Consider the following 20,834-nt stretch of genomic DNA (forward strand, 5'->3'; position numbering starts at 1 on the left):
GTGTCTCTCAATGTGTGCTTGGTACACTGCCATCTGTTTATAAGACCTGAGTGTTTGTGGAGTCTTTATGGAGACTTTGTGGAGTCTGAAAAATGGCACTAGAACCTTACAGTTTTGTCTCATATAAAAGTATTCCTACACAGGTGGGTGAGCAAGCAAACAGAACCACAAAATAATTAGTAAGAAAAGAAGCTCAACAGAAAATACAAAGTTTCAGAAACTAGTCAAGTAAAAATTAGACAAACTATAAAAGAGGAGGTATTAATAGGTTTTTTTTAAGTAATAAGTGATGGTTTAGTTTAGAAAACAAAAAGAGAAGCACTGATCTAGGTAATACTGAATGTGGTAAGGCATGTCATATCGATTCCTGCAAGAAGAAAGAATGATTTTTTGCACATGATCTGTGGGTTCAAGTGTCTGTGGCTTTTCTCAGAGCTCTTAAGGGTAGCTACTTAAAGGAAATATTCAGTAAGTTGCATTCTGTTGCCTGGGGTTTGACCAGTGCTGGAATTTATTTATTTACATTGAGCTATACCAATTCATGATGGCTCCAAAGCCAGCAATTGGCCTTTCTCCTCTCTTTTTTTCTTATTGAGAAAGATAACTCTCACAGAAAGGGACTGTGAACCAGGGAAGACAAGGAAAGAAGAAATACTAAACCATTGACCCCAACTCTTGTGTGATGCTGAAAGATTATGATCACTTGAAAAAAATTTCCCTGTTCTATCATTATGTTTGTAGCTGTCTTTTGTTGCAGTTTTTGTTTTAAATTCATAGTGATTGCTGCTACCTGCCAAAAGCCTGGCACAGCTTCCTTGCTATTGGTATAGAATACCTGCCATTGTGCTTCATGACCCACTAAAATATGTGCATTTCCTGAAAGGATCTCAGAAGTTTGGTGTTTATTTTGATAATTATCTCACAAGTTTTCCTTCCACCAAGGAAGAACAGTTCTGTCCCGTGGGCTGTTGTCTCCTTTAAGCTGATAACCCTGCCAGTGTGCTCCATCTGCAGTGCTGCTGCCACACACAACTGGCTTAACTAAGGACAGGGACAGGAGGGCCTCCAAGCAACAGAATTAAGACACAACATGTTTATTTTTCTCCTCATTGCTCTGATTTTTACCTTGTCTTCATTGGTGAATAGTTTATTTTCCTTCCTGTTATCTGAAATTTCCCCCTCCATTTCTCTTGTGATGCTCACCACCCCAGGCTCATGGAGGTAATTCAATCTGGAGAGTTAATTTTCTTTTTTTTTTCTTTGGGAGCTTGCTTTCCAAGCAAGTCTTGACAAGTTCTCAGAGCTCTGCAGGCGACTGAAGTAATTGCAGGATTAAACACATTAATACAATGCATAGAAAAAAATCACTCTTCTTACAGAGGGAGCTCAGGGAAAGGGAGAGGTATTTAAATGTCACTGATGTAAATTTTTGTGCACATCTCTGCGTGTATGTAGACATCACTTAAATGGGTTGCCTAGAGGAGCTGTGGCTGCCCCCATTCCTGGAAGTGTTCAAGGCCAGGTTGGACAGGGCTTGGAGCAACCTGGTCTAGTGGAAGGTGTCCCTGCCCATGGCAGGGAGGTTGGAAGGAGATGATCCTTAAGTTTTCTTCCACCTCAAGCCCTTCTATGACTCAATGATTCAAGAATTTATAATAAATGTGTGTACTTTTATCTGTTTATATCTGATGTCTACATACACTGTTGTAGCTGCTATTACAGTGTTGTTTCAGATGAAGCACTACTGATAAAAACTCTAAACTTCACTTCATATACAGTAAATTATTTTAACATCCTGTGCTTACCTAGTACAGCAGATTGTACATTCATTACCTGATGACATATGAAACAAAACACTGATAACAAGACAATTGTCTCTACATTCACCTTGTTTTTATACTTTTTTTACCTTTTTTGTTTTTCTTTTTCTGGTGGATTTACTGAGTTGCTTTGAGGTTTGTATGAGATACATGATCCTTACTGTATTCAGGATAAACAGTGAGAAAATTAAAATAATCTCAAAAGCAAGAAGGAGTGGGAAGAAAATGCTAATAGTTACACAGGGCTGTGCAGGCAGGGGCAAGCAGTAGGACTCCACAATATGTGTTGAAAAATGTATATAACTTTGGGCATGCATGGGTGCATACACATAGACAACACTTTATTATTGATGGGACCATAATAATCATTGCAAAGAATTTTCATAATGAAGTAAAAAATTAGACATTTGCTGCCATAATAACAGCCTTTAATGTAACAAAATCAAGCCAGCAAGACTGGATTTTAGTTATTCATCTGCTCTGTTGATAATATACCACTGCATAGAGTGATACTTCAGAAAGGGTTTTGTGTCATACATCTATTTTGGTCTGTTCTCACCATGCTGTCTAGTGTTGCCTTCTTATTAAGTCAGTTTTTTTTTTTTTCTTTTTTAATCTCAGACTAAATGTGATTTAAATATTCCTCACAGGTGTTATCTGAATTAAAAGAGATGACTATGGCTAGTAGCATGCTTTCTTCTTAATAGCATAATGCACACAGCTTCTTCTACTCTCCATCCTTATGCTGCATGCTGCTTAACTGTGGCTTTTAAGGTTTCATCAATTCCTACTGACACTTTACTGATAAATAGGTCATTCAGAAATTCAACTGCATTCTAGTTTGAAGGGTTATGAGGCTGAGAGGGTACTGAATCCTTTCCTTGCTCTTTCTTTCACCTCCCACAGCAGGCAAACCCCACCCAGTAAATCTTTGATTAAGGGATTATAAATATTAAGGAATTCATAGAAGTAGCTTAAATTTCCCATGAATAAGGGAAAACTGGATGTTCTCCCTGATTGAACTCAGAGTCAGCAATGGGCTGGGGTAACTATACAGCATCCCTGAAATGCCAGGCATTTCAAATGCAAGAACCTCACCTTCCTTAGCCATGTAGGCTACAGCTGAGCCAATGCTTTCTGGAGCTGCTCTACAGACAGTGAAAGCCAAACAAACACGTGGTTAATGCATATCCTGAAACAGCTGCTTTGAGCATGTGAGCTGAGGGAGGGATGATATTTTTCAAAGCATGATCTGATGTCCAAGTGGGTGGGAAGAGAGATCACAGGATTGCCACAGCTTTGGAGCAATGCCAACCTCACATCTTGTCCCTTTCTGTTTTCTTCAATTTTGGAGCAGCAATAATTATCCCCCTTTGGAAGTGTCTCCTATAACAACTGAGAGAGAATGCACAAGTCCATAGTGCCATGGTGCCAGGACCTCCTTCTTCTCAGAGAAGGTGACAGTCCACAACTGGGCAAAAACACTACCAAGAGAATAGCTTACATTTGTGCAGATCACAGAATTGTTAAGGCTGAAAAAGACTTTTGAGATCATCAAGTCTGTTAACCTAACACTGCCATTTTCACCATGAAACCATGACCCCAGGTGCCCCATCTAGATGTGTTTTGAACACTTCCAAGGATGATGATTCCACCGCTTCCCTGGGCAGCCTGTTCCAGTGCCTGAATACTATTTCAGTGAATAAATTTTTCCTAGTAACTCATCTAACCCTTCACTGGTGCAACTTGAGACCATTTCCTCTTGCCCTGTCACTTGTTACCTGGGAGAAGGTATCATCTACTGATAAAACTTGGATCAGATTAGCAACACACAAAATTGAAGCTTGCCTCTTGTTGTCTCACTGGTCAAGAAAGTCCAATTTCTTTTGTTTTCTATTTCTTCCCATGATGTTACAAGATGTTTCTTGCCACAGCATAGTTCTTAGGGGATCGTCTAGATTACACTTTGGCAGTGTGCCACATTTTTTTGCCAACCAGGTCATAAATTGTACTGAAACCATCTAACTTCTGATTTTTAATGACCTTTGAAACTAGTTATTGGACTTCTGCTTTTTAGGGAATCCACAAGTGTCTTTTTATGTGCAGAACTAAACTGATAAGAATTCACTTGGATAAGCATATATATAGTCCAGCATATTGCAATTTTTAATCAACTACATTGATTTATTGTTTTTATTGATTTCCTGATGTACATTCAATGATCTGATTTCATAGATTTCTTTGTGGGGTGGGAGAGAGGGGAGGAAACAGAGGTTTTTTATTAGTATCAATTTTTTTGTGAAGCTATAAATGGTGAAATGCCAGGATGCAATGTGTTCTGGTGATATATTGGACACAATTAAATTGAACAATGACTTGCTTATAAATCAAAGCAAAGGAGGAATCATAAACCATTCCTAACCAAGTGACCATAGAGATTTTGAGATGAAAGGAGGAGCACAGTTGTTTTTCCCACAATTGATACTCAGTTATTTGTGTTCTGTCATGTATGTCAACAAACAAAACTTTAAATCATTTCACTATAATTCATCCTTTAACAGCTTTAGAATTGATTTAAAAAAAGTTATTTTATTAAGTCGTGGTATATACTTAGAAGGTAAATCATACATTAAAAAACAATAACAGCTTGAAATATTTTAAATACCCCGAGAAAAAACCATAAAAAGTAAGGTGTGCTGTTTTTATTTTCTTCTTTTCTTTCCTTTCAGTTCTCTGTCAAATAACAGGCAGAATAAGAGAAAAATCACATTTATAACTTATTCAGCAGATTTGGTTCACAGGGACAGTAAGTTCTAATGCAGTCGTATAATCAGTTCTTTCCTCCCTCTCCTATAAGCAGATCATTGTTCTGTGATATAGCACAATAAACTGGTAAAAAACCTGAAGGACTCTTTGCTAGAAATAGTCTGTTTTAAAGGCAGGATATTATTGAATTGTGTCTTATGCTACTACATAGACTTTGTAAACATTACTGTGGATAATGTTCACAAAGTAACACATCTGCTGGTTTTATCAATTCCCTGCCTTATTAATTCAAGACTTTTTAACATATTTGAAAAGAACAAGCACAGATTTGTGATAAAAGCATCAAAAATCATGTCAGTCAAAGGATTTGGGCTGTATTCCTGATCCTACTGAAGATTTACTGCAGAAATATTACCCAAGTCACTATCTTCAAAGTTCACAGACATTAAGTTTGGATCACTTTTATGATCATCTCATCCAATCTCCTATATAACGTAGGCAAATAACTTTTTCAGGATTTCTACTTCAAGTCTATATTGTACTTGAGCTGGAGAAAATTAGACACTTAAATCTCAGGCAGAAGGGGCCAAGGATTTGAATCCTCTTTGCCAAAGTGATGAACATCTTCCATTTTATTCTTGAAGTTAAAAACAGCTGTACATGTTCAATACCTCTAAAAATAAGGCTATCTTGAACAACCTTTACCATCTTTCAGTAAGGTTATTTATATTTCTCTACCTCTCATCACTGTTATGAATTCACTGCTATTTGTAAGGCACTTGAAGGGAGGTGTTCTAGAAATTGAAAATATAGCCATACATCATTTGCATTGACTTGAATGTGCTCTGAGAGAGAGACAGAGCAAGACACAAAGAGAAAGAGAAAAAGAGAGAGAGATCGATTGTCCTAGATATGGAGACAGTGCATGTATAAGGCTCCTGGTCATGTACTTATCTGTAAGCACAAGATATTTAGAGGTATCAGTGTCATATACAGAGGAAAATAAGGTTTTCTGGGGAGCAGAAAGATAATAGGTTAATAAGAAATCAGAAGGGTAAAATAAACTTCAAAATGGGAAGGGCACTGCAGAAATGGCTTTACAGTGGGCATTTCTCTTCTTTTGAACAGAGGCAAAGCAAAAGAAAAAACTTGGATGATTTAAAATGCAGCGTTGAAATAGTTTTGCTTCTTGCATAGGTCTTCTGAATGGGATTTGGTTCTGTGTGAAATTAAATGCATTGCATTTCTAACACCCGGGACATATTAGAAAGTGATCTGCATTGCCTTGGGAATTTTAGCCCACACACAATTTGAGTATATTACTACAACAATTAAAATGCAAGCTTACTTCCTCAAATAAATACTTAATTTAATCTTCCTTCAGGACAAAAGCATTTTTATATTTATAACATATATGTATATAAATATTTGGATTTTTGTTTTTGCTTTGTTTCAAGGAGATCATATGAAAAATATCTTTCCTTAACGATGCACTACAAGTAAATCCCCACAGAAAACATGCCAGAATTGTCAGGCATTGCTTGGCATATCTTTAATACAGAGCAGGACACATAACAAGATTTACCCACTGCCTTGGAGACAGAGAAGGGGTTGTCACGAGGACAGTTCTTCAGAGTTTTTACAAAAATGCATGGCTCCATCTGTCTTCCCTCTTTTCCTTGGCTACGAGAACAGCCTAGCAATTTCAATAACCCAACAAGGGACCTCATGCACCAGGAGAAGTGAGGAACAGATTTTTCAATTTGGCACCATTCTGATTTATTTTTTTTTAAATGGCAGTTGAAATAATTATCCGCAACTACAGGCAGCTGATGGATAGCATGTTTAATCTAAGGATCCAGCTTCACACTCTGCACTGTGTACTGAGGATAAACAGGGATATTATGAGTGAGAGAGTTGTATGAAATAGTTCAAATACAAATCAAAGCTAGAATGGTTTGTCTTTTTACTGGCTTCACAAAAAGGAAACCACTGGAGCTGTTTTACAGGCATCACCTGATTTCACAGGGTCTAAAAGAGTAAATAATAAGATGCCGAAATGCTCATATTTAAAGCCATACCCACAATCATACATAAAATATAAACATGTACACACAATCAAAACATATGCATATAATCAAAGGCCAGCTATAGTTTATGAATGTATAGAAAAACTCTGCTTACTCACTGGCTAGGACATATCCCATTGTAAATTTCAATACTCACTATGATATTGCTTTCTGATGGAGAAAAATGGGAAATTTCACTACAGTGAACTTGCTAAGCCAGATAATTATTTTAGCATACTTTTGTAGCCCAGTGGATTGTTTTCAGGAGGTTTAACATGTTTCAGGATCTACCAGTTTTCAATATTCAGATATTGAAGGATTTTATAAACTGCTTAATGGGGTAGGCAGTATGAGAAGAATCCCCAAACTTCAAATCACAGGTGATTTGTTCAAGATTTGTTCATTAGAGCAATGCTAGGAATCTTCTTTCCCTCTCCAACTGATCCCACTGCTCAGTTTTTTGCTTTTTTTTCTACTTCAGAGATGGTGTTTTGTAGTCATAGGCTTAAAGGACAGATTTCCCCAATGGTTAAAATCTTCCGACACTGAGTTTCCTGGTAGTTTTGCAATTACTTTCTAGAAACTGTTGCTTTTTCAAACAGCTCTTTGAGTATAGAGCAGAAGATGCAGTTACACACATTTTGGTGAAATTTTGACCTCCAGGTAGATTTCCTTGATATTGTTCTGCTGCTGTTATTATAATTTCAGCTAGCAATACCTAGAAGATCTAGACTTGGACCAGACCAAAACCTAGTAGTTATTGCGCTATGAGATGTGCAAACAAAGAACAAAATTAAGTCTTTATCTCAAGTCTTATAGGCCGTGTATCAGATGACAAGTGTAAAGGATGAGTGAGCAGAAAAGTATAATTAAAAATACTGTTTGTCATCATAGGGTCTTGGTATACCAGAATCTTAATTCTTGCAACTGTTTTCATAGGGACCTGGGCAAAGGAGAGCTATAAGCATAGGTTTAAAGGAAGGTAATGAAACAGCTCTGTTCTAAGGAATTCCTCCTATGCATGAAAACAGTATAAATCGTGCTTAAAATCCAGCCCAAGTAAATGATGGAGACTGGTTTCACAAACTGATCAAAATAGACATTTTGTCACTTTAAGATGATGGACAAGCTGGCTTGGAAAATAGAGCTAATTAGCTGTTATAGGATGCAATATTGAAGGAGGGTACAAGAAAAAAAAAGTGATGAAGAAGAAGGGAGTGAATAATACATGGATAAATCTGAGGGAGTGTGAAAATGATCTTTACCTCAGACTTAACAACTGTTTGCTGTGGACAAAAACTGTTTGCAGCAAGAGAAAAGAAGGACTTTGCAGGAGTTGAATTTTAGAAGGGGATTATCTTAGCCCCGTGGATGGAGGGGAAGCCTGAGGCTTGGCTCTGGTACTGAGAGCGCACCTGGAGGACCCAGAGAGGTGCCTCACTAGATTCATGGCTGCACTGCAGGGCAAACAAAGTTGTGTATGAGCACTGGGCATGACCACTGCTGCTGAGGAAAATGAGCTCTGACCCCTCCCTAAAAGCACAGCAGGGTTTGTATAGACAGAAAGGTGAGAGCCACCCTGGGGATGGAGGGTGCCCGCCAAGGGCTCTGGCAGTCTGGCTGCATTCCCTTTTTAAAGTCTTCACATCTGTGCCCCTGGCAGCACGGCTTTTAATTATCCTTTTAAGCTCTGCCTCTACCCATTTTAGTCAGGAGAGCACAAGAAGAGATTTTCTTTCTACCTCTTCAGTGTCAAGACAGGTTGCTTTGCTTTTTCTTTCCCTTGAATATACTGATCTCTGAGACATTTCATAATTATCCTGTTCCAACCTTAGCTGATCCTTTTTTTCTCCTCTCCCTTTTGGTGACTGATTTTATTTTTTTTTAATTGTATAAAGGGTTCATTTTAATTACATTTTTTGTTGCATTTTAATACTGGTTTTATTATCACCTTGAGCATAGTATAAATATCATAGTCTTATCATAGTCTTTCGATGTTTGTAGGATAGCATGTCTGTTATGATAAAATATGTCATTACTAAATGTGTCAGGAGCAGTCACCTTTTGTTTTCTCACATGGTCTTTGGTTGTTGTTCTGTAGCAAATATGCTTAACAGCCCTCAGCTTAGCTCTTCAGTGTGAAGAACTGGGATATAACCAGTTTCTGTTGTTTTTAAGAAGAAAGAAAAATCACAGCCTCTGGCTCAGTTGCTCAGCTAATGTAAAATGGCACAATATTATTAAAATCAATGAGACCTGGGACAGGTTGGTCTAGCCAGGCTATTGAGTGATACTAATATATCATACAGTATATTAAATTTCTAGAGTAATAATATAGCTAGAAATTTCCAATGGCATCCCGAATTTTAGGCTGATTCACTTACAAATTACAGTGCTGGATGAAGAGCATCAGAAACAACAGTCCTGGTGCTTCTGTCTATGTAAGTGCATATTATTTTCCCTGGGTGAAATTCTGGCTAATTTTAGTATTGGCTGCAGCAGGGCTTCAAGCCGTGTTTTTAGATATGAGAGAGCTTTTTAGAAAAGTTATTCTTCCAATTCAAACATGGAAGAACCAATGGCAGAGCTTTGATTTGACAGCTGAGAGCATCTGGACAGGGTGTGATGTGTGCATGTCATCTCATGAAAGGTCACACTACGTGTAACAACTTTATTCAAGAGCAAAAAATTGGTAGAAGGTCTGTGTGACTTCAACAACTTGACTGTACACTCCTACATCACAGGGTTAGGGCCTCTCTAAATCCTGTGTGCAAAAAATTCCTTTGAGAAGAAAAAATAAGGGCCATCACAATGGAAGCATTTTGATCAACAGCGCAAAAAGTAGCTGCCTGCACAGAATCACATGAACATCTGAGACCACAGCATGGCAATAGCAACTCCCTGCTGCATGAAAGACAAATTACAAGCATGTTTTCTGGAAAATATGTCCCTGGTGTTGTGCAGGTTTTTTTGATACTTCCTTTTGGATTTTTGTTCTTTTGAATTTCATTATCGTATAGAAAATATTGCAGATTTTAACAGATCGATTTTAAGGAAAGATTCTGTTCTGTTACTTACTCAGTGATGACTGGAGCTTTAAAATTATTGCATGGATTAAAATGTCAAGCAGTTTGGAAGTCCTGAAATCATTGTTCCTTGCTGTATGGCTGTGAAGGATCAGTGTCCAAGAAAGGACTCTGAATGGGTCAAGTTGAAATTTCAGGGCAACCCCATCTGTATGTAAAAAGGCAGAGACTAGATGAGATCCAAGGATTAAAGGAAGTGTTTAAAGGTTAGTGTTCCTAACAGTAGTAGCAGGGAATCCTTAACCAGATTCCAGAGATCCTGGAAATGTGGAGTTTCTGTAGTATTGGAATATTCTTTTTTTTTTAAAAAAAAGACTTTGCAGCCACCAGTCACAAAATCCTTAATGAAGTGACATTTTGGGTAAAGAAACAATTTTTCAGGTCAATCAAGCCTTTCTTTCCCCATCAAGGCAACTATGTTTTGCTACTATTTTTCCAGGAGTTTCTGCATTATTGCATTATTTCAAAATAAAACGCCGAATCATAGAAGCATAGAATATGTTGATTTGAAAGGCACACATCAGGATCATGGAGTCTAACTCCTGGTCCTGCCCAGGTCACTCCAAGAATCCCTCCATGTGCCTGAGAACATTGCCAAAACTCTTTCTGAATGCAGACTAGCATTGTCCTGTGACCACTTTCCTGGGGAGCTTGTTCCAGTGCTTAACTACCCTATGGATGCAAAACCCCATAAAATATATGTTAAGAACAGAAAAATATTTCTATTTAAAACCTGAAAGGCAAAATATTATATTTCGACACTGTTGAACTATATTCCAAGTAATATTAGTGGAAAAAAAATTTTTTGCTCTGAAATTAAAAGCAGAAAATGAAAAAAGCCAGAGTCAAAAGAATGGACATTTTCTTAAGAGTTGCAGCGCTGAGATATTTTTGATCTGGTTTTATTTGCTGAAGTTTGACTCTCTTTTGTATTTAAATGAAGAGTTATGAAAACTTTTGTACACTACTTCTTGCCTTTCCCTGGTTTTCTGAGAATTCACCATCAGCCAGGTCTATGTACACACTGCACTCTGTCTCTGATGAGGTTTGCTTTAATGAAAGAAAAGAGAAAATAACTCATGGGTGAATATAGTTCTTCAGTAATATCACTTGTAATGTCACAAATGTCATAATTTGCCAAAGTTCCTGTGTATCATTCTTCCCCTCTCCCTGCTAAGAATATTTTTATCTCAGGAACATCCATGATAATTTAAAAATACAGTTTCAGATGGCATAGAAATTAAAATTATTTTTGAAATTAAAATTAAAAACATTTAGCAAGCAATCATAACTACATTCCAGTTAACAGTTGTATAAGATAATCAAACATCATGCTCTAAAACTCTGGCAGTGGAAAGCAAAAGAGGAATTTCTTGCTTTTGCATTTTACATAATTATCTATCTTTGTTACAGATGGATTTTTAAAACCACTTCTCCACTTAAAGTATCAAATACTAGTTGCAGGGTAGCAGAGGGGTTGCGAATCCTGTGTGCTTTCATGTGGCTGTAAACCATAGGACACATGGTGAATCAATGGGAGAGATGATTGAAGAGCAATTCACAGAGGGGAGATGACAATGGCTCATCATGGATCCTATTTTGGGAATTGGTGGGGCTATGCATAAAGTCTTTCAAGGTCACCCAGAGATATCAGCTTCATTAGCCCCTTCTGGCTCAGTACTTGCTGTTAGCAGAGAGGCTGATTGCACCCATGGTCCCTGTGCCAGCACGGCCCATTGCTCCTCTGCCCAAAATGTGATTTAGCCCTGGCAAGGAAACCTCACTTGAGCAGCTCAAGAGGTGCATATGGCTTGAAAGCCACATGTTGCTCACTCCTGGCCTAAGCCAATGAGACACAACATTGGTTTGATTGTCTCAACATTCCCTCATTACCATGTATTTGCAGATTGATTTTTAGTACACTTTTGATGGAATTTATTTCTCTCAGAAAAATCAACAGTTGTTCAGAGAAAATCCCATATGAGAAGACTTGATTTCTTCTTTATATGCTACAGATCATGGGCTCTTTGAGGCAAGATAGGTTCTAACAGCAATTATTATAAATTAACCCAGTGCCTGGTGGCTTTAGCAAGGTGGGGATGAACACATGCCCAAAATTTTTGTGGGCTTTTTTCACTTTTCTTTTTTTTCTCTTTTATTTTTTCTTTTTCTTTTATTTTTTCTTTTTTCTTTTTCCTTTTTTTTTCTTTTTTCTTTCTTTTTTCTTTTTTCTTTTTTCTTTTTTCTTTTTTCTTTTTTCTTTTTTCTTTTTTCTTTTTTCTTTTTTCTTTTTTCTTTTTTCTTTTTTCTTTTTTTTTGTCTTTGAAAAATTTTAAAATAGAAAGGTTCCCTCACATATCTAATTCATCAAGGGTATTTTGGAAATCCTGTTACTGGAAGGGGAGGCTTAGATGCTCATGCAGAACAGCTTTATCCTTCACTTGAAGCCATTTGTTCATGTAATTGTGTTATCAGCTCATTGACCAGTAGACTACGCATATGCAAATGTGTGCTCTTAAATTGTAATGAGAAAAAGTATAATTCACCTAAAAATAATTTGAAAATCACATACTCTGTGTACAGTCTGTTGCTGTGGAGACCTGAGACTGCCTGACTGTCTCTTCTCCTCTGTTAAACCAAACCTGTGTACTCCATGACTGAATTACTCTCGTGTCTTTGGTTTCCAGAAGGACAGAGCTAAATGCTGCCTGCCTAAGAAATGCTCAGCTGAATAATAAAGCTTGGAAGCTCAATCTGCAGGGAACAGTCACTCACATCTTTCCTTTTGCATGAGTCACCAGCTGAGTGGAGCAGTGATAATCTCTTTTGGTAACACTGCTATTGCTATTGCATCAGGAAGACTGATATGATGGATGTACACAGGAGTCTCTGATCTTCCAGTGAGCATACGAATATACCACAATAGATACAACTCTCTTGGCTATCCAGGGTTAGGAGGCAGAAGGCACAGTGTCACCTGGAAGGGCTAGACTGTCCTGTTACTCATAAAATCCACTGGCATCACTGCTTCCAACACCAGCATTGCTGATAACTCATTGCTGTTCAAAGAGGTTATTCAAGTGTTCAGAGTTGAAGTTGCAGGACACGTTTTTAGTTAGTGTAAACTAGGTAAACAAGGTAAACTAGTGTAAACAAGGGTGCCCATCAATAGATGTCTACTATCATAAGTTTGTTGGTAGGATGATTCCTTATGATCTGTTCTGGTCTTCCGATTCTATAAATGACACTTTTGACATAGCAACTTAGTTAAGAAAGATAAAGAGCACGTGGCTTTCACTAGTGACATACACCTGTCCATAGATGTTGAGACATTTTAGGCTTGTTCTTTATTTAACTGGAAAAGGACCTTGGCAAAAGCAGGAAACTAATTTTGGCACCCCTGGTGACCTGACAGATTAGAAGGAAGTTCCAGATACACACCACTCAGATCTCACTCTTGGGTCATCTGCTCTGTTGAATCCAAAGGAAATAAATATCTGCACTTGAACAGTTTGGGGTAGAACTGTTCAGAAGTCTACTTTTGAAGCAATGACTAAAATGAAAAATCAAAGATAAAAACATGTAAGCAATAAAAGAATGATCTGTACCAGGCTGCCAGATTTAAGTCACAGCCATGAAGTCCTGCAAGGAGCAGAAGCATTTCTTTTCATCTCAGGAGCAACCATATGCCCTAATTGTATAGTCAGCACAACAGAGCAGTGGATCTGCCTGTAGAAGACAGGCCAAGTTTTGTGCTTTGCCTGTAGTGAGTGATGCTGCTTACCAAATGAACATATATACTCACACTCACCTATACTCTGAGTTGGAAATATGGCCACTGCAGGCAGTGGATGTGAGGAGTAACTGTGGAACAGCACAGAAAGTGGTCAGTGAGTAATGAGGAGACTGTTCTGAGCAGAGGGAAGGATATACAGAGAGTATGATGATGGCTGGTGAGGATAAATGTTCATGTCTGTGAAACATCTGAGAACAAGCTGGGCAGAAGAACTTTTTCACAGAAAGGGTGATTGGGCATTGGAATTGACTGCCCAGGGAGGTGATGGAGTCACCATCCTTGGAGATGTTTAAGGAAAGATTGGATGTGGCACTCAGTGCCATGGTCAGATTGACAAGGTAGTATTGGTTCATAGGTTGATCTCAAAAGGTCTTTTCCAGCCTCATTGGTTCTGTGATTCTGTTGTTACTGGATGAAATGGTTAAAACTTGTTGAACGGACTCTCAGGCAAGTGTGCAGAACCTGCTAAATGTTGAAGAAACAGCTGGAAGATATCTCTGTCACCTTTCAGCTCATTCACTTTTTCTGTTGCTTGGTACTGATATTTACTCCTCCTTCCTTACTGTAAAGTGAAAAGAGACAACTTCCTTGTTTCTTTTCCAATAGGTATTGTAAGAGCCCCTAATGACCAGAAACCTTAATTGCAAGTAGCTATTGAAGAAAAAATGTGTATCAACAACAACAAGTTATAAATTACATAATATATATGCTTCCTAGAAAGGTTTTAGAGCAAAATTTTACTGTTGACATTTTCTTCTTTAAAGCTCTAGTTCTTTAAGTTGTATAACTTTAAATACAGGTCATACAGTAGGCAGTCTCTTTAAATGAATATTATTTTTAATTAAATTCTGGAATCCTGGCTGGGAATCAACACGTGTTTTTGAATTTTCAGGCTTTTTTAGGGATCTTAAGTAACATCTCAGCATTGTAATTTTTGACAGGTCTTTTTAAAAATCCCAGTGTGGATAGTGTTATCTCAGCCAAATTAATTCCTAGAGTAGTTCAGTTTGATTCGTTAAGGACTTGGCCCTTGTGAGATTTTTTTTGGCGTGTCCATTGCCTTAGAGACATAACTGTAGAATTAAGTGTATGCAAACTTTTGATCACCTACAAATTAAATTTTATCCTTATCAGTGGCATGTTGTTTTCCAAGCAATTTATGACTTGTGTAATAACGTCACTTGAGACAGGTGGGAATTTCATGTATATGCCTTTAAAGAAGTTGTGTCTTTTTCACTTTCATCTCTGGAACAAAATTTTTTCATCATCCCTGAGCAAGGCATACATTCTAACTTTACCTACTGATGTTTTTTGAAACATTAGATGTTAGAATTTTTTTTGTTTTTAATGAGTGCTTATTTGCTTTTCTCTCTCTTCTTCATGGGGCCAGGGGCAAGGAGAGAAGGTGAAAATCATCTCTGCTGAGGAATTGGTAGGCAAGATCCAGTCTTACTAAACTCAATGGGAGGGTTGCTATTGATGTGAATAGGTCTCTCTCTGATGCACACAGCCTTCCTGCAACATTCAGCAGGTATCCCAGCAAGTCAGTACAAGCTTTGGGCAGAAATGCATAATAGGGAGAGAATGCATTTTTAAAATATTCCTTTCTTTTTTACTCTTCTAAAATTACATTGCTTATAGAAGGCAGCAGACAGAATCCACAGTCTGTTCTGTGTGTCTGTGAATAACTACTGACATTCCTGCTAGAAGCACTCACACAACAGAAAAGCTAGAATGCCCTGATAAAAACTCTTTAATTTCCCTTCCCTCTCTTTTTTCCTCAGAGTGTCTTTATGTTCTTTTGATGGAAGCTAACTGGAATTAAATATTGAAAAGAGTTAAAAATTGGGTAAGTTCTTTTCTCAAACTCAGAAAAAAAGAGATTTCAAATTTGTGAAAGATGATTTTGACCATCTAGCTTGACCTCCTGCAAAGTACAGGACATGGCATTGTCAGCCCTGCAAAGACATCTGTAACCTGTGCTGGACTAAGGTAGAACTTCCAGAAATACGTCTTGACTTTGTTTGGAGACATCAGACAATGTAGAATCCACAACCTTGTTTAACAGCTTATTTCATTACTCATATTGTTAGAAAGTGGTGCTATGTTTTTAATAATAGCAGATCCACCCATCCCGTTGAAAATAGTTACTGTTTATATACTCTGCTACGTGACTGACTTCCCTCTGAGTCTGAAGCCTTAATTTGAAAATATCTGTGCCATGGATAATCCATTCAGGACAGGATTTATGGAGATCCTGTGGGCTGCCAGTTTCTATTAATTAGCATAGGAGTTGGAAGCCAGAGAAAACCATGGGATCTGCTTGTCCAGCTGCTGGAGTAGAGAATATCTTTTTCTTCACACTGATGCTGAGCTTCTGCACTCCTGGAGACTGTCATTATCAAGTTATAAAAAGCTTCCACCCTCATAGCCTGAAATCTTGTGAAAATGGTTCCTTTGGCATATTTGCAGCTCAGTGGAAGAGCTTTGTTGTGTCACTACCTGCTGATCTGCACTGCTTGGGGAGACAGGGTAAAAATGAAGTTATGGTTGGACCAGAAACAATGGAGTTTGGAATGACAGCATCTACCTGATTCCTAGAACCAGTATGTAGGAGCTCCAATGGGGAAAATATATTTTGGAAAGTAAATGAGAAAAAAAATATTTTATAGGCAGCTGTGCATGTCCAAAGGGAACAATCGACTTCTGCAAATCAGAGAAGAAATTATTTTTTCAGGCTATAGTTAAGAAGAAAAAGGGGTAGAGAAAAACTTTTTCCACAGCTGAAAAACAGTCCACTTTTCAGGCGTCTGTCTGGAGTACACGGGAAAACAATTATTTTCATTAAAAAGGACCCCAAAACTACAAACCAGGAAGCAAAGCAGATATAATAGGAAAGTGCTTTAGTAATGAAGTAAGAAAAGACTTCATTCTGAACTAAATTATGAAGATACACCTCACCACTGCAGAGGTGATGGGGATGCCACTCAGCAATATCAACAAGACCTCTTGTCTGGCACAGTGCAGCATAGAACAGGAGCTGCTCTGTACATGCTGTGCTTGAGGTAGCCTTAGACACCAACTGGAGAGGAAGGCTGCTCAGCCTCCCTCCCTGTGATTTTCCATGGAATGAAGACGAGACAATAAGATTAAATCCATTAAGTGTGTGGTGTGGAGGAGGATGCCATCCTCCCAAAGCAAAGATGGAAGTTAGTTTAGATCCATTTGCCTAAAACATTAAAGCTTCTGCAGCACCTCAGGTACACCCTCTGAGCTCTCTGCTTCCATATCAATTTTATTTCCAGCCTGTTTTCTGGTAGTCATATGAACTCCTTCCCTGCTGAAACCTAAATTAGCCAATGAAATTTTTGGGTGGAAGGTGAGTGATGGGTGGCTTCTCACTCACTTCTAATGCTGCAAATATTCTCAAATTTGTCTCTCTGCTGACAGAAGTCAGCTCTTGCTTCCATCCACAGTTAGAAGAAGCTCCCCTTTCCAGCCCTGGTGCTTCCCTTAATTGCTTTATGGTTGATGTCAGTAGGTGACATGGAACCTGCAGGTACTGCCTGGAAAGGTACCCCTTGCTAGTGTGGTGATAAAATACTAACTAGCAATGGAAGCAATTTTTTCCATGGTATGAGTTGCACTCTTAGTTTTGGATCATTTCTCCTGTTGTCACCTTGGACTGTGAACATGTGGGTGACCCCTTCCTCACGGCCTTTGAGATAGCTATGAGACTTACTTAATCATCAGTTCCTTAATAAAACTGTCTTAATAAAGCTTCTTATAATAAACAGTCTTAATAAAACTGCTCTGTAGTGATATACGTATGTCCAAGACATAATCAGGGCTCTTTCTATGTGCACTATCACTGCCAAAGATTTTTTCAGCAGAGCACCCTTGTGATGGCTGTGATCATGCTCACCACTCATGGCACCTGCCAGTGATATTTCAGCAGCTCCTGCTGATGAGTCAGAAGTCAGGTCCAAGGCAGTTAATAACAGGGCCACTGTAGCCACAAGGGAGTGAGCATGGCAAAAGTGGCAGACCTACAAAAATAAGTCAGACTATTCAGTGGGTGAGCAGGAATTGGATAGCTCTGGGGTTGGTATCAGTCAAGCATCTATCAGTTAATAACAGCTAAAGTAGCCTACAATTTCTTTATCTGCATTTATCACTAAACTAACCTTCACTTTTGTCAACATCTCTTCATTAGATCCTTTCTGTGTTCTGCAAGGCTTTTCAAATTCGGTCAATAGCTCAGTGATGTTTAAAGGTTATCTCTGATAATTGTCAGTGAGTTATCAAACCACATGGTAGTTTAACTGGGAAGAAAAGGCAAGTGAATTGTAGCAGTGAGGCACAGAACAGTATGGAAAGGCAGAAGATGGGGTGAAAATCACAGCCAGTAGGGCACTACTTGGACCATGCACATCTAAACACTGGCACACATCCCTTCTTCACAGAGTCTGGGATTGCAGGTGGTTTGCACCATCCCTAAGTACAATTTATTGATGCCTTCCCTTCTGAGATCTTGGAAAGTGGTCACCCACTTTCTACAGAACTGTATCTCCTATTGCAGGTGAGAGCATTGCTCTGAACCACTGTTGGACATGCAGCCTGGGAGATGGCTGGTACTCCTTGCGTGGTCTGGACTGAGATGCTCCTGCTGCTGCTGCTTGTAAAAGGGAAAATCATCAACCATCTCTTCACACTGGGATTGTCATAATCATTCTTGAAAAAAATGCCTGAAATACAGCAAAGTAATCTTTATCCTCTGCTCCCTATCCTAGATTTAATGAGATTTAATATTTCTGCCACTACGTCTTGCAGAACAGAACAAGTAACCAGCATAATGCTATCTAAGCATGATGCAAACAGAACACATTTATTTATTTCTGTTCATTAATTAGACTGCTGTAATGCAGCCAGTTTCTTCTCCAGTTTTTCAAAGGCAGTAGGTTTTCATTCATCTAATAATGATTTTATGACTTGCAAAATGGCACAGAGTAAAATTTCACATGATGAACGTGTCTGCCTGTCTTCTTTGGTGGCTTGAGTGTCTGGACACCCAGGAATAGAGAGAGCCCAGTGGAGAAATAAATTTGAATTATTGGGTTTTGGCTGTAAACATGGAGCTAGGAGCTTATTCTATCTGACTTTGTGTGCCGGCCTCATTCTTTCTGGTGCCCACTGGATAGTAAAATCAAAGCAAAATCTCAGCAACCCAGAGAAAAAAGAATGAAGAGAGAAGGGAGATCAACAGGAGAACTAACACTTCTTTGCGTATTTTAAGGGTAAATGGCCTTCATTTGACTTCTTATGTATTACCGTTGCATTTTAGCCAAATTTCATGAATCCAGGAGCTACTGGTTTGAGCCACCTTTCAAAGCACATTTTCCACAAAGGAAAAAACAGGTGTAAATCTGGTACCCTTCACAGTTTGTTCCAATGGCTAATCACACTCACTGTGATTTATCTCTCATTTGAATTAATCTGGCTTTAGCTCCCATCCACTCATTCCTGTTATGACTCTCAGCTAGATTGGTTTGATTTTACTTCCTGCACCCTGTTCCTTCCAGATTTATTGGCCAAGTTCTTCTAAAAATAAAATATAAGCAAAAACATTTGGCAGAGGGAGGTGAAGAGAGAGGGAAGGGGAGAAGGAAGGAAGGAAGGAAGGAAGGAAGGAAGGAAGGAAGGAAGGAAGGAAGGAAGGAAGGAAGGAAGGAAGGAAGGAAGGAAGGAAGGAAGGAAGGAAGGAAGGAAGGAAGGAAGGAAGGAAGGAAGGAAGGAAGGGACTCTCTTCATGTTTTCCTGAAGTAGAATTTGTTGAACCATCATGAAAGTATTATGAGCCATCAAACCTAGAGTTACTGACATGAGCCCAAATTAATAATGCCATAGAAAGACTCATAAGTGTCTGTCACATCTGTCACATTTGTCATCTTTACCTTAGGGTGCCCATTCTACCACAGGATGTTTGGCTTCTAGGCACTTGTAAGGTCAAAGTATTAAAAAAGTAATGATAATAACTTTAAAGACTTTTGGGATTAGCTCATTATATCCTTGCCTTTTTCAAAGCCTTGGAAGTTTTTTCTGAACGTCTCATATTTTTAAAACAGGGCTTTTTGCAGGGGAGGTAAAGAAGAACTTATGAAGTTTTAAACAACTACCTGACACCAGTCCCACATCCTGTTCACTGCCCTTCTTTCCCCTTTTCTGATGTGTCATGACATGATGTGTCACCCCTGTGAAATCAGGGCTCAATATAGCCCATAGAACACATCTGTTCTCCCAGACCTTGTCTCCAACTCTTAGTGGATTTAACCATCTTCTCTTGATCTCTAACCTGAGGGCAGTGGTGAAAAGGCACACTTGAAGAAGAGCCCTTTAGTACCTCTGTTGATAACAATTTTAGTTGTTCAGGTACTGGAAGAGACTGTGAGATAAGCTGTGTATTTTGCTACTGTCATGTACATAAGCAACCATATGCACTTGAAACAAGAGTCCAATGACAATGGCTCTGTTATCTTTGAAAGCTTTTAATGAGCTCCATATGTCTAGCAATCTGCAGCATGAATTTGAGGCACAAATTAAAATGTGGCTTTTTATCTCAAGGACTCGTTGGCTTATTACTATGGGCCATGTTCTGACACTGGGAGGTGGATGTCTCTGGATAGTGTGACTGGTTCCTGATCTGAAGCCTGTAGCAAGCCAAGCTTTGCAGAGATAGGTAACAGCTTTTATTAAACCAACTGTTGGAAAAAGTAGAGGAGGTGTCAGGAGCACAGACTTTGCTGCCAAAACTTGACTATTTTTTCTCCTGTTTGTATTTGTTTCCTTAATAAGGCCTCTCTTTCCAAAATTTTCTTGTCCTATACCTTCAGTTCATTATGGCCTCATTAATAAGGGTTTTATGAAAAGAGCTGAGAAGGTCATATTGTCATTCCTATAATGCTGTAAACATCTAGTCTTGCATAAAAATGGACCAAGTGACATTACTAGAGATAAACTTAGACCAATGACTGTTTTCTCTGTGCATTTTTGCAAGACCACATTTGGAACCAAATTTTGTTTCCTGATCTCATGCCCAATTACAACAAGGTGGAATTCTGTTTAGCATATCTTAAAGCACTGACATGAGCAGCCACAAGCTGTGTGTGATTGCTAGCTTAGAGCAGGTTATTTTACCAATGTACCAATTTCACCAATCTACCTGGAATTTGATAAAACATTTACTGGCAAAGTCTTCTCTACTGGCAACAGATGTTCATTGTCTCTTCAGGCACCTTCA

Source organism: Cinclus cinclus, chromosome 3 (assembly GCF_963662255.1).
Source record: "Cinclus cinclus chromosome 3, bCinCin1.1, whole genome shotgun sequence".
NCBI lineage: Eukaryota > Metazoa > Chordata > Aves > Passeriformes > Cinclidae > Cinclus > Cinclus cinclus.